This window comes from Ambystoma mexicanum, chromosome 9 (assembly GCF_040938575.1).
Source record: "Ambystoma mexicanum isolate Mex_15411 chromosome 9, UKY_AmexF1_1, whole genome shotgun sequence".
NCBI lineage: Eukaryota > Metazoa > Chordata > Amphibia > Caudata > Ambystomatidae > Ambystoma > Ambystoma mexicanum.
Genome location: NC_090931.1, coordinates 1,442,302,830 through 1,442,317,287, shown reverse-complemented (window position 1 = coordinate 1,442,317,287; position 14,458 = coordinate 1,442,302,830). Strand labels below are relative to the sequence as shown.

Genomic DNA, 14,458 nt, shown 5'->3' with positions numbered 1-14,458 from the left:
TAGGGACAAGTCCGAGATAACATGGTGCATTTGAATGGCTTGTCCAGTTTGGCATCTGGAATAGGTAAATAAGTTCAGGACATGTGGGAATTTGCATAGGGTTATTTACCGGATGGATGGAGAACAAAGAGGGTGGTGTTGGTCATTCACTGTGCATTGTTTGTGGTTACAGTCTGACGTCTTGCATTTATTTATTCACCACACATCCCTGTCATGCTTCATTTGAATACTTCCTTAAAGTATTGATTTTTCCATCTCTCTGAAGGTGAGCAATGGCACAACAAAACAAAATACATTTCAATGAATGCCCTAATAATAATGATAATGTTTCTTGATGATATTTGGTATATTTTTTTTCAGGGTTGGGTTAAGGGTGTTCCATAGTTTTGTGCCTTGGATCCCAATATCTTGCTCCATATTTTTTTGTAATACTTTTTAAAATTGTTTTCTATTGTACAACACATGCCATAATCAGTACAATAACAGTTTAAATAACAAAGCCATTCAGAGTATCGGAATCCAATCATGACCAAAAAGAACAATAAAAGTAATTCATACTATCCAATTCTATTTAAATATAGTAAAACGCGATTTTAAGAATTCTAAGTTACATCTGAGTACAACCTTGTAGAATCAAACCTTTGCATAACAAACACTGAAAATACACAACAAATAACAAGACTAAAATCATAATCAAAAATATACCATTACATGATTACAAAACAATTTGCGGTTAACCATACAGTTAATTAAATGTTGACCAGATATCCTCATATAAGCGAGAATTTTCTTTCCTTATATACATAACTTTATCATTTCTTACTGCAACAACAAGCAAACACATAAACCGCACCAACAGCACACAAGGTCTCGCATCGGTCCGATACCTGCACCAAAGCTCAGCGCACAGTGAATACCGAACTGAAGCTGCCAACAGCACACCACTTCTCTCACTTTCCTTCTCCCTCACCCGACTATTCCTTACCCGCCCGCCTCTTGTTGTACAGATCCGCTTGAGCGCATGGGGACCAATTCCATTGGTGACGGTGTGCGGTACAAAAACCTTTAACATTTAATATAACATAATTAGAAAGTATAAGTAAATCATTTAGCCGAATTTCTAATTAAGGCCTGTCTTTAGTTTTCCATAACCTTAAGATTTGCTTATGAGCCAAAACGAGAGCCCTGGCAATCCATTTTAAAAAAAAACAAAAAAACATTTTATTCAAAATTTCCAACAAAAAGATAAAAAACAATAACTTACACATATATAACTAAAATCACCCAATTTTAAAACACTGTATATACCTTAGACCCACCCCCAACAACCAATTGCGATGTAATGACCATACCTATCATTGAGGGAAGGGAGGAAGAGAGAGAACACAAAAGAAAAAAAAAACAAGGTATAATAATATTCAAGTTCACATTCACATTAATCAAATACCAATATTCAATGTATATATAAACCTGCACAACTATTTTACACAAATACGGAATATCAGAAAGAGTTACTTATCTTAGCTGCAAACTTCGCAGTGGGTCACATGTTCAGTCTAGATCCAAACTCAAGAAGGCCCCCCAAATTCTTTGCAAATCCAAAGTTCAGTACCAAAGTCATGCCCTTCTATTAAACATCCAGGATGTCCATATTTATTTTTACATTTGATTTTTTGTTGGTGTACGATCTGGTCAATTTTTGCAGATAGTCACAATTGTATTGCAAAGAAATTGTGAACATCCTAATCGTGGTGCTATCTGTCCTGGACAAAAACCTTGATCTTTTTCTTTTTTTTGTACCTTTATTTATAAGACAGTCCTACATCGAGCGACAACCAATGTAGAATGTCAATAGAATTACCAGATGTACTTATGCAAATTTCATAATATACACAGAACACATATCAACAGAGACGTGCCATGTCAACATACCAAGATGCTTAGTCCGGAGCTGTGTTGCCACCACAGGCATTGTTAGAAATGGTGCCTGTCAAATACAATCTACATGGGGTGACATGTAGATGGCACAGTTAAAACAAATCCCTCTTCACTTTCATTCACATACACACTTTCATGCAGCCACTCCTCACAGCTGGGGGCTTGTTTAGACGTCCAGTGCTTAAGTATACATCTCTTTCATACCACACTTGCTATCTTGAAGAAACAACAAGTAATCACTTAGACCTTTCCTATGTCCCTCAACAAATACTTGAGCAGTGAGAGGGATGGCAGAATAACATGCATATTCTCTATCACACCGGCCACCTTACCCCAAAAATCCAAGATTGGAGGACAGGCCCAATACATATGAAAGGAGTCAGCCTGCGATCCACCACATTTCATGCAAGTGCCACTTTTCTACGGGGTAAATGTGGCCATTCGAATGGATTGTATCCTCCTACGTATTCCTGATCTTTGATATTCATATCTCTCCAGCTTTGCTGCTGCAGAAAAATATTTCTCGGCAGGGGCGCTGTACTCTATGTTGTGGCGTCGATGTCCCTCGAGCATCATCATCAGTACAAATAGCTCATACAGCGCCCATTGGCTTCAGTTCAATTTTTCCGAAAGCTTACGCTTCGAGTACTAACGGCACGCTTTGTTTGCTGTAGAAAAATGTCTTCATCATCGACCCCAAAATCAGGGTTTCAGAAATGCTACGATTGTGGGTCAAAGATGGCTATAACGGATCCTCACTGCGTCTGCCTGTGGTGTCTGGGTTCCAGGCACTGTACCGATGACTGCTGATCTGGTCAATCTATGACAGAAAAAGCTCTCCGGAAACGCAGAGGTAAACTGGCGGAAGAAGAAAAAGAGTCTACAGAGACTACCCAGTGCAAAAGGTCAAATAGGTCCTGGTCGAGGAGTTGATCGAGGCAGTCTTCATCTTCTTCATTGAAGAAGAGACGCTATAGGTCTCCCGCTTCATCATCTGATTCCTCAACTGAGGTAATCGGGTGTCTGACAAAGTTGAATTCCCCACGTAAATGGGATGCCTTTAGAGTTGAAGTGGTGCAGATTTTAGAGAATGGGGCCTCGGCCCCCTAGAATGAATTGCCCAAGAGCCATGCCCGGTCGCTCCTTCGGACGACTCGGGCAAGTCGAACTTCATTGAGGCTGAGCATGAAGCCAGCTATACGTCGAGAGAGTACTCGACCCGATGAGAAGGCGTCGAAGGTATCGACTCGAGAGCCGAGTCCGTCTTCGATACCGTCGAAGAAGCACAAATTGCAGAGGAACTCGACGAGTTTGTTGATGCCATCGACGTCAAACATTTTGAGGTCAAGGTCGAGGGTGATTCCAAATAAATCGTCCCCTTTTTTGAAGCCGTATTCGACGCCGTCGACGGTAACTCTGATCTCATTGAGGCCTGTGCCAATACAGGAGAAGATTTACAAGTCAATTCCAAAGAAATCATTTTTTAAGTCTATGTCCTCAATATATGAGGAGGAACTGTCCTCTGATGAGGAAGATTCTCAATTTGGGGTTCAGTTTGGCACTCAAAATGTGCCTCAAGAGCTCATTGATCAGGAATCAAGAATGAAAGACCTTTGTGACTCCCTCCAGTCTGCTAGTGCTCTTGACACTTCACCAGAACTGGAGTTTGGCAGGCCTGACCCCTCTGAACATGCAGATTCTACTAATAGAAATCTCATGAATTGGGTTACGGAATATATGGGTTGGAGCAGAGCTTCTCCAGCGTATGAGCAGGATGATTTGACAGACATCCTATACCAAGGACCGCATAGGACCCAATTTAGCCCCTCCACAAGGCCCTTCAGAGGAAGGTTATAGCTAATTGGGCCGGCAGTGAACAGAAACTTCTCTAGGAAGTATAGACCCTCTAGCAGCAACCCAGACTACCTCACCAAGCACCCGACACATGAGAGCTTGGTAGTTCAGGTTGCCACATCAACCAGGCAATCTGCTTATCCCTCTGGATAGAGATGGCAAAAAGGTAGATGCCTGGGCTCGCAAAGTTTTCCCATCAGGCAGCATGGCCTTGAAATCTACCAATGTCACTTGTACTTTCTCAAGATTCTCTTATACCCTGTGGGACTGTGTTGCCATGGCGGCTGATCACATCCCGGAAGGCGAAGAAAGAGACTGCTTCGGAGGCAATGGGGAAATGTCTCCAGTTAGGACTGGATACTGCTGACGGCATCAGCAGATCCATGTCTGCAAGCTCCGTACTGCGCAGATGTGCGTGGTTGAGGAAGTCAGGGTTTGCACCGGACGTGCAGGACAGACTTCTCAACATACCCTTCGACGGCTCGAGGTTGTTCGGCAGCAAGGCAGATGAGAGCCTGGAGAAGCTGCAGACCTCCAAGGCGGCGGCTAAGTCCCTTAGCGCCTCCATTTGACAACCTCAACAGCCCTATTCAGGCTCATCTTCCTGGAGGGGTCGTTCTTTTTGTTTCTACTCCTCAACTGGTAGAAGAAGAGGACAGGCCGTACCAAGGGGACAAAGAAGATTCCCTCGTGGTGGACGAGGAAGGGTTGATAAATCAGCCACAGCAGTAGCAACTTTACCCTCAGCCACTGCTGCAGCCACCTCTAAGCCTCTCTGAGGCCTTGATCCCCAAGATCCTGGTGGGAGGCAGAATTTCACAACATGTGAACGAATGGTGGGACATTACTTCAGATGCTTTTGCACTGGAAATTGTAGCCCAGGGTTTATGCCTTCCTTTTCAAAAAAGGCCTTGGGATCATCCACCGGGCTACAATTCTGGCAAATTCTGGATCCGCTCCTTGTGCAGGAAATTTTAACCCTGCTAGGGAAAGGTGCAATAGAACATGTACCTGTAGTGCAGAGGAACAAGGGTTGGTATTCCCCCTACTTTCTCATTCCCAAGAAGGACAGAGGATTGAGACCCATCTTGGACTTAAGAAACTTGAACAAGTTCCTCAGGAAGGACAAGTTCAAGATGGAGAACCTGAAGGATCTGAGAAAGGGTTATCAACTCCAAGACTGGTTGGTATCATTGGACCTTCAGGATGCTTACTTTCATGTGCCAATCCATCTCAAGCACAGAAAGTACCTGAGGTTTGCGGTTGGCGGTTCTCATTATCAGTTTTGAGTTCTGCCATTCGTGCTGACCTCCGCCCGAGGGTTTTCACCAAGTTGATGGCGGTAGTGGCAGCAAGTCTCAGGCGAGGGGGGGATTCGTGTCTACCCCTACCTGGATGTTTGGCTGATCAGGGCTTGTTCACCAGAGCAAGCCCAGTATCACCTGCCACTCTCTTCACAGGCTGGACGTCTCCCTCAATTACAAGAAGTCCCATATGATACCATTCCAAAGACTTCAGTTCACCGGAGCAGTCCTGGATACCTCCTCGGGGAAAGCCTTGCATCCCGAGATGAGAGCTCAACACATTCTGCAGATGGTAACAACATTCTAGAATGCCCAGCATCTGCCGGCCTTTGATTTTCTGAGGTTGCTCGGTCTCATGGCATCCTGCATTTTTCTGGTGCCAGAGGCCTGATTGAGAATGAGATCCCTTTAATGGGCCCTCAGAACTCCATGGTCCTAATTCTCAGGGAAGATGTCAGATCAACTGCAAGTTCCGAGCAGAGTTGCTCAGGACCTTATATGGTGGGCTTGCAAAGACAACATTCTCAAGGGAGAATCTTTTTGGCAACCATGGCCGGAGATGACGTTAGTGACGGACGCCTCACTCACCGGCTGGGGAACCCACACCAACGAACTGACAATCAGCGGTCGTTGTTCTCCATCGGAATCCAAACTACACATCAACATTTTGGAGCTGAGGGCAATCAAACTAGCGCTGAAGGCCTTTCTGCCCTCTATACAGGGATAGAATGTCCTGATAATGACAGACAACACAGTGGCCATGTACTACCTCAACAAGAGAGGATGTGTAGGGTCACTACCACTGTGCAGAGAGGCAATGCAGCTCTGGTGTTGGGCAATACAAGAAGGAATCTCTCTGTCGGCAGTTTACCTAGTTGGAGAGCGGAACACGGCGGCGGACGCTCTGAGCAGCAGAGCACAGTCTCCCACAATTGGGAACTAGCTCAGGAAGTGCTTCAGGAGATGTTCACCCTTTGGGGAACCCTTCGAGTTGATCTGTTTGTGACCAGTACCAAACGGAAATGAGAGCGGTACTGCTCAAGGGAATTACCCCCAAGAGGAGCTCTAGGAGACGTGTTTATGGTTGACTGGGAATTTCCACTCCTATACGCGTTTCCTCCAGTCCCCGCCATTCCTCACATGATCAGGAGGTTGAGAAAGTTTGGGATCCTCATTGCTCTGGATTGGGCCAGGAGGACGTGGTACCCGGACCATCTGGACATGTTCATCTGCCCTCCAATATGTCTTCCACAAAGAGAGGATCTTCTCTCGGAAGAGGAAGGTCGGGTTCTCCATCCAGAGGTCAAGACACTTGGTTTCTGAGAGGCTGAGATACACGGATTGGGACCTCCCGGATGACGTAATGTAGATTTTGCTTTTGGCTAGAAGGCCAGCAACCGAATCCTTGTACCAGTGTCGTTGGAATAAATTCAACAACTGGTGCGAGGACAAGAATGCAGATCCATTCCAATATGGCACTCCTATGGTGCTTTCTTTTCTGATGCATTTGGCTAATCTGGGGCTCCAGATTGGGACCATAAAAGGATACCTGGCGGTGCTTTCTGTTTTTAAGCGCTGCTCTGAAGAGGTTTCCTATTTCAACATACCCTTAATTGTTCAATTTCTGAAAGGCCTTACTAATGTGTATTCCCCAGTCCCATTCAATGGCCCTGCTTGGGATTTAAACTTTGTATAAACATTTCTAACATGTATCCCTTTCGAGCCTTTACATTTGTGCCTGTTAAGGCTCCTAACTTTGAAAACAACCCTACTTATTGCATTAACATCAGCCTGCAGGGTAAGTGAGTTGCAGGATCTTTCATGCAAGCCTCCTCATACTATTTTCTATCCTTGGAGTAAAACCATCATTCCTACCGAAAGTAGTCTCCAACTTGCATCTGTCGCAGAAGATAACACTACCAACTTTTACCCTCCTCCTCATTTGGCAAAGAGGAAGAGAGGCTACATAGGCTAGACCCAAAAAGGGCTCTAATATTTTACATTGCAAGAAGGGCTCCATTTCGCCACGATTATCACCTCTTTATTGTGTATACTGGCCCCAAGTTGGGCCTGTCGGTCACTAAACAAACCATATCTAGGCGGATCACACTGGCTATTGGGGAATTTTATAGTCTTGCATGAAATGACCCGCCGGAAGGGCTTCGAGCTCATTCCGCAAGAGGCATGCCAACCTCTGCGGCTCTCCAAAGGGGTGCTCAGTAAATTACATTTGTTCAGCGGCTACTTGATCGTCCATTCACACATTTGTCAAGCATTACTGCTTGGACTCCCCCTCTATTCAAGGAGGACTCATTGCTAAGGCAGTTCTCCATTCGATCCATGATTACATTGATTGATACTTCCACCTCCGAATTGTCACTGCTTTGGGAGTCAAAGATGAGGAATACGTGGGAGGACACAATCCATTTGAAAAACAAGTTACTTACCCCTGGCAGCGTTCTTTCGACTGGATATTCCTCCCACGTATTCATCGCCCCTCCCAGCCTACCCCGCCGTACAATTTACATGTATTACACTTTGCATTTCTTGAGAGTTTGCGGTTTGGTGTACGCCTGGTTAGTTCTTCGCTAAAGGGAATGGGAAAAACAGAACTGAAGCCAATGGGCGCTGCACAAGCTATTTGTACTGACGATGATGTCCGCGCTTGACAGAGGCCCTCGAGGGACATCAACGCCACGACATAGAGTACAGCACCCCCTGCTGAGTATTTTTCCAAAGCTGCCGAGATATGAATATCAAAGCGTAGGAATACGTGGGAGGAACATCCAGTCGAAAGAACGTGACCAGGGGTCAGGAACTTGTTCATCTAGCTGGAGTATAGTGAAAATAGTTCAACGCTTTAAATTGTATTTACCGGAGACCAGCGTTCAGAGAGACTGCCTTTGTCAGCCAGCAACATCTACTCCATTTTTCCTCCAATGACAACCCCACATTCCTTTCCCAGACCTTTCTCATTGTGTTCCTTGGCGGGAGGTGGGACTGTAGTAGGCTATAAACCCTGGACACCCCTCGCTGTGTTCCCTCTACCGATATAATAGCTCTAATGCAACCATGCATCTCAGGTTCAACAAGAAAGGAGGGCCATTTTCTGCAAAATGCTGCTTGCATCTGATAATATTGGAGCACCCGGAGTGGGCCACCCACCAACTTACTAGAGAAATCCTCCAGGATGACAAAGTGACCATCGGGAAACATTTCTCCTATAGTTAGTTGACCAGACTTGTCCCACGACCTTCTAATCTCCATGTCAAATGTGGGGGAAATACCAGGGAAATTCCACAGGGAGACTGCCCTATTATAGGGGGGTTTAATCTCTAATTTACTGAATACCCTCCACCACGCATTGACTGTGGTTCTGACAGGATCAAATGTGCCTGAGTCAATATACCGATCACTGAATTTAACTGTTCTGAGATCTGTGGGCGATACCCCATAACGCTGCGGTGTTAGGTGTACAACCCTGTCCCTGTCACGGGAGGATAACTCAGGTGCAATGTGCTTGCCTTGTAAGCAAGATGACACGAAGCAACACAGGTTCGATCCCAGAGTCCACGCTTAGAAACCTCTGGGTATTAAGCACGTTATAAATAACCTATCATATCATATATCCTCCACAGCGTACCAGTGTCCAGCGAAGTGGGTCTGGGAGGCCAAATAATAGAGCTCAAACTCTTGGGCCGCAAGGTGCCACGATCGTATGGCTTGGCCTGTTTTTGCCAGCTAATCCTGGCCACCCCTTCACCCCAGATGAACGCTGTTGCTTGTGTCCTAAGCCTGCTGAAAAAGGCCCATCCGGGCCATATGGGGACATTGCAGAAGAAGTAAAGCAACTTTGGGAGGACCACCATCTTGAGCAATGAGATATAACTTGCCATCACACAAAACAACCATCTCAAATTCAAGGCCGTGGAATTAGTTGGTATGAAGCCCGGCTGGTCTGGGTGTACCAGCTGAGGCAGGAACGGAAGCAGACGAGTGGCTAAAATGTTTGCTAAAATCTTTGCATCCGCTTTTATTAACGACAACGGTCTATAGGACTTGTGAGGGCCTATGGGGCTTCAATATTCAATATGACAGTTATAATGGCTTTCCGCATAGTCTGGGGAAGCTCCCCCCTAACAAGAGATGTTTCCCATACTGCCAACAGTCTAGGAGCCAGTTCCTGCTGGAATTCTTTATATCTCTAGCCCATCCGCCCCCAGTGCCTTCCCAGAGGCCAGCGACTTTACCTCTGTGCCTGTATCGTTAGAGGCTTCTCAAGAACCTGACTCGCCTCAAGCATCAGTGTGGGTAGCTCAATACTAGCAAGGTAGCGGGTGAGGTCCTCATCTGAAACCGTATTACAGTTTGAGTACCGCATAGAATAAAAAGCGGAGAACGTTTCATTTATATCACTCTCCCGGACCATCATTATACCGCCCTGTCTGCTTATGCTAGTGATCGGCTGTCGGAAGTTGTCCTCCATAGCCAGCCGAGATAACAACCTTGCCCGCATTGTCCCCTCCCCGTATCACCTAGCTCTAATAGCGATAGTCATATGTAGGACTTCCCAATCTGCTAATGCCTGAAACCTCCCCAGCGTCTTCCAAATCAATCCCAAAACAGAATCTCTCTGTCCTACCATACTTGTTTTCAAGTTCCTTAAGTCGGAGCTCAACTTGGCTAAGTTCCCGCCTGATACTTTTGAGGTCACCTGTCGATTTGGATATAAGTACTCCTCTCATCTAAACTATAAATGCCTACCACATCGTAGAGTGCCACTGGATCGAACCTCCCCCCCCATTAATAGTAAAAGATTCAGCAATGTCAATGTGCAAGGACTCTACAATATGGGAGTCTTTCAGAAAGACTGGGGCTATTCTCCAAAGAGGGTTTGGTCTGGGGTGGTTTACGAACAGCAGGGTCAGAGACACAGGGGAATGGTTAGATAGTATGCATTGGAAAATGCTACAATCCTGCACCATAGCTACCACCTCAGGAGCGAGTAACCAGAAATCGATACAGGACCCAAAGTCATGAACAGAGGGGTAGTATGTGTAGTCCCTCTCATGTGGGTGAATCTCTTGCCAAATGTCTGCAAGCAAGAAATACAACATCAGCCTGCTGTAGTGTCTGGGCAGCCCTGGTTAGGACCCGGGGGGCACTGGCTGACCTATTCAGCTGCGTGTCTAGGATCATATTGAAGTCCCTCACCTCCACCAGACTACCCATGCCCCGTCCTCTGGAGCCAGTATATCTGAAATTTGATGATAGAACTCTGGATCATCTACAGTAGGGTCATATGTATTTACCAGTATGACAAGTCTGCCTGCCAGCACGCCCCGAATTATAACCTAACAGCCTAACAAATCTATTTTGCTCTTGGAGACCCGAAAACCCCAACAAATGATGGATAAGGGTGATGACACCCCATGATTGCGAGGAGTAATCTGTGTAAAACCTTAGGGGACCCCAGCTCTGTGCAAAGGACTTGTTCACCTTCCCTTGTGTATGAGTCTCCTGAAGCATGAGGAGTTTGGGCCCATGTCTTTCGACATATTAGAGGATCTTCCTAGCCTTGACAGGGTTATTTAATCCACGGATATTTCATGTGAGCAGCTTAATCGTAAGACCACCCTGCAAATTCCGCTAGACGCCATTTGAAACAGTTCTCATTGAAGCACCAAACATACTCATCTGCAGCCCATATGCTGCCGCCCCGTATGAACGTCAAACCTTTTAACTTTTGAACCACTACTCACTCCTTCCCCCCGGCCCCCAACTCTCATCATCCACCCCAACTTGATAGTGTATCCCCTCGGAATTGTAGTATGTAACATCAGTGAGCACAATGCAAACAACAACTTAAACCAAAAACTTTTCATCATCTAACAGGGCACAGCAGTGTTCATCCCATTGAAGCAAGGAAAGTTGTTGCCAGATGAAACGAGCCCAGCCTCAGACACCAGACGCTGGCTGTGCCATCAAAGATGCACAATATGTATGCCCTGCTTCAGAACCTCGGCAGACCAGGATGGGAATGGACCATTCAATGTACGCAGCTGCCTCATCCCGGGATTCAAAGAAATGCATCCTTTTTGAGGGCTGAATGCATAGCTTGGCTGGGAACATCATGGCGTACTGCACCTGTCTATAACGCAGAAGGCGTTTCACGTGGTCAAAGGATCTCCTGGCTGCCTGAACCCCAGCAGAGAAGTCAGTGTAAATATGCACTTCGAATGGATTGTGTCCTCCCACGTATTCCTCATTTTATGATATTTGTATCCCAGCTCTGCTGCTTCGGAAATCATTTTCACCAGAGGGCGCTGTGTTGGTGGCCGCGGAGTCAAAGTCCCTCGAGAGCCGCCGTCGAGCATCGACATCATCCACTGGATAAAGGGCTCGAGCAGCGCCCGTTACCTCAGTTCCGTTTTTCCAACGCAACTGCTTCGTGTTACGAACGGCGCATCAGATTTTTCCTCGACGATGTCTTCATCATCTACTCCCACCACACCCAAGACAGGGTTAAAAAAAAGTCAGAAGTGTGGTAGGACAATGTCGATAACCGACCCCCATCGGAATTGCCTATGGTGCCTCGGCCCAGACCATTGGGTTGACGAGTGCGGTTCCTGTCAGGCCATGTCCAATAAGGCTCTTAGGGAACGTAGAGGTAAGCTGGCGGTGGGGGAGGAAACGTTTAAGTCTTCTAAAAGACAAAAGGATTTGGATGAATCCAGTCGAAAATCTCATCATGAGTCGAGGAGGTCGAGATCGAAGAGTCGCTCTGGGAAATCTTCCTCGTCTTCGACAAAAAGTCAAAAAGGCGACGTCACAGGTCTTCTTCCTCCTTGTCCTCCTCTGAGAGGAGAGTAACTTATCCATCAAAGCACGATTCCCCAGAAAAATGGGAGGCCTTCAGGGCTTCGATGCTTAAAATATTCAAGAAAGCGGCCCAGACCCCCTCGAAGTTGCAGCCTGGTGATCATGCCTCTATGCACTCTAAAAGTGACAGACGAAAATCAAGATCTAAACATGCGAGAGTTGAAAAGGAGTCAGGAGTGTCTTCAAGGGAAAGTTCCTCGACGCCTCGTACGAAGTCAAAGCCTCCGGTGCATAAATTGGGGTTAGCAGAATCGACATCGAAGTCGAAGCCTACAGTCGACGACCATAGCGTCTAAACCGCTGACGAAAATGACATCAACACCTTTGGCTGTATCAAAGTCTTCTTCGACAGTATCGAAGCCTTCTTCGACACCGTCAAAGCCAGCGTCTTCTCTATCGACACCTTCAATGCCTTTATCGAGGCCTTCTTTGATTCCAAGTCCCAAGTCTATGCCATTGTCCATACCTAGGTTAATTCCACTTTCTTTACCTGAAAAGACCTTCCGCCCTCAATCCAGACAGGAATTTTTCAGGTCCATGTCATCCATATATGAAGAACACTCCTCTGAAGGCGATGTCACTTCAGCTGGAGTTAGGTTTGGAACCAGAGCGGTCCCTGAAGAACTAGTGGACCCAAATTCTAAATTAACAGATCTTTATGACTGCCTCCAAAATACCAGTGGCTTAGACACTTCACCTGAAGTGGATTTTGAAAGACCAGACCCTACAGATCATGCTGATCCTAGTTATAGGAACCTTATGGGAAGGGTCATTGATTTTATGGGTTGGAAGGCAGCTTCCCCAGATTTTGGCCAGGATGACATGACTGACATCCTGAGTGAAGGTCCTTTTAAAAGAAGATCCTGGTCTACATTCCATAAAGCACTGCAAAAAAGGGTGATGGTAAATTGGAATACTCCAGATTCCATTTCAGCAGTGAATAAGAAACTTGTACCAAAATATAGACCATCGAGAGTACTTATCTAAACATCCCTCCCCTGAAAGTCTAGTGGTTCAAGCTGCAACCTGCACTAGGGAATCAGCTTACCCCTCAATAACCAGACGGGGATGATAAAAAAAATTGATGTTTGGGCCCGGAAAGTTTTTTCTTTGGGCAGCATGGCCCTTAAATCGACTAATGTCACTTGCACATTAGCAAGATTTACATATACCCTGTGGGACTGCATGTCATCAGCAGCTGAACGCATCCTGGAAGGTGAGCAACGGGATGGTTTCCTGGCTATAGTAAAAGATGGTAAAGAGGCCATGGAGGAATGCCTTCAGTCAGGATTGGACACTGCGGATAGTGTAAGCAGATTCATGGCATCTAGCACTGTCCTGCGCAGATTTGCATGGCTAAGGAAATCTGGCTTTGCACCTGATGTGCAATCTAGATTACTTAATATTCTCTTTGATGAGTTGAGGTTGTTTGTCAGCAAGGTGGACGAAAGCTTGGAGAAGCTGCAGACCTCAAAAGCAGCAGCAAAATCACTTAGTGCCGCTATAAGGCAACCTCAACAACACTCTTACGCAGGCTCATCTTCCTGGAAGAGTCACCCTTTTCGCTTCTATTCCTCGTTTGGAAAAGGGAGGGGGCAGGCCAGTCAGAGAGGCCAACTGAGAAAACCCTTTTGTGGTGGAAAAGGGAGAGGTGCTAGATCAGCCACTGCAAAGCCACTTTGAGGTCTTCATCCACAAAACACTGGTGGGATGCAGAATCACTCGGTATCTGGATGAATGGCGGGCATTACGTCAGATGCCTGGGCACTAGAGATAGTGACCCGTGGTTACGGTCTTCCTTTTCATCAAACACCTCAAGATCCTCCACCGGGAGCCAACTCTGTAAAAATTCCAGACCCGCTCCTTGTGCAGGAGATTTCAACCCTGCTAGAGAAAGGTGCACTAGAACATGTACCAGTAGCTGAGAGGAACACGGGTTGGTACTCCCCCCTAGGATTGAGACCCATCTTGGACTTGAGAAGCTTGAACAAGTTCCTCAGGAAGGACAAGTTCAAGATGGTGACCCTTTCTCAGATCCTTCAGGCTCTTCAGCTTCAGGACTGGCTGGTTTCATTGGACCTTCAGGATGCTTAATTTCATGTGCCAATCATCTCAAGGACAGAAAGTACCTGAGGTTTGTAATTGGTGGTTCTCATTATCAGTTTTGGGTTCTACCATTTGGGCTGACCTCCGCCCAGAGGGTTTTCACCAAACTGATTGTGGTGGTGGCAGCGAGTTTCAGAAGAAGGGGGATTCATGTCTACTCTTATCTGGACGATTGGCTAATCATGGCGAGTTCACCCAAACGAACCCAGGAACATCTGGCCTTGACCTGCCAGTTCTTGCACAATCTGGGCTTCTCCTTCAATTACAAGATTTCACAAATGATTCCAAGCCAAAAACTCCAATTCATCGGAGCAATCCTGGACACTTCCTCAGGGAAAGCCTCGCCTCCCAAGGAGAGAGCTCACCACATTCTG

The 14,458-nt window shown here is 46.2% G+C and overlaps 1 protein-coding gene across 2 annotated transcripts in view; it reads left to right on the top strand.

The window, feature by feature from the left end:
- CFAP65 (cilia and flagella associated protein 65) overlaps positions 1–14,458 on the top strand; it is an 825,303-nt gene that overhangs the window by 425,012 nt on the left and 385,833 nt on the right. The gene's annotated exons all lie outside the window — the stretch shown is intronic.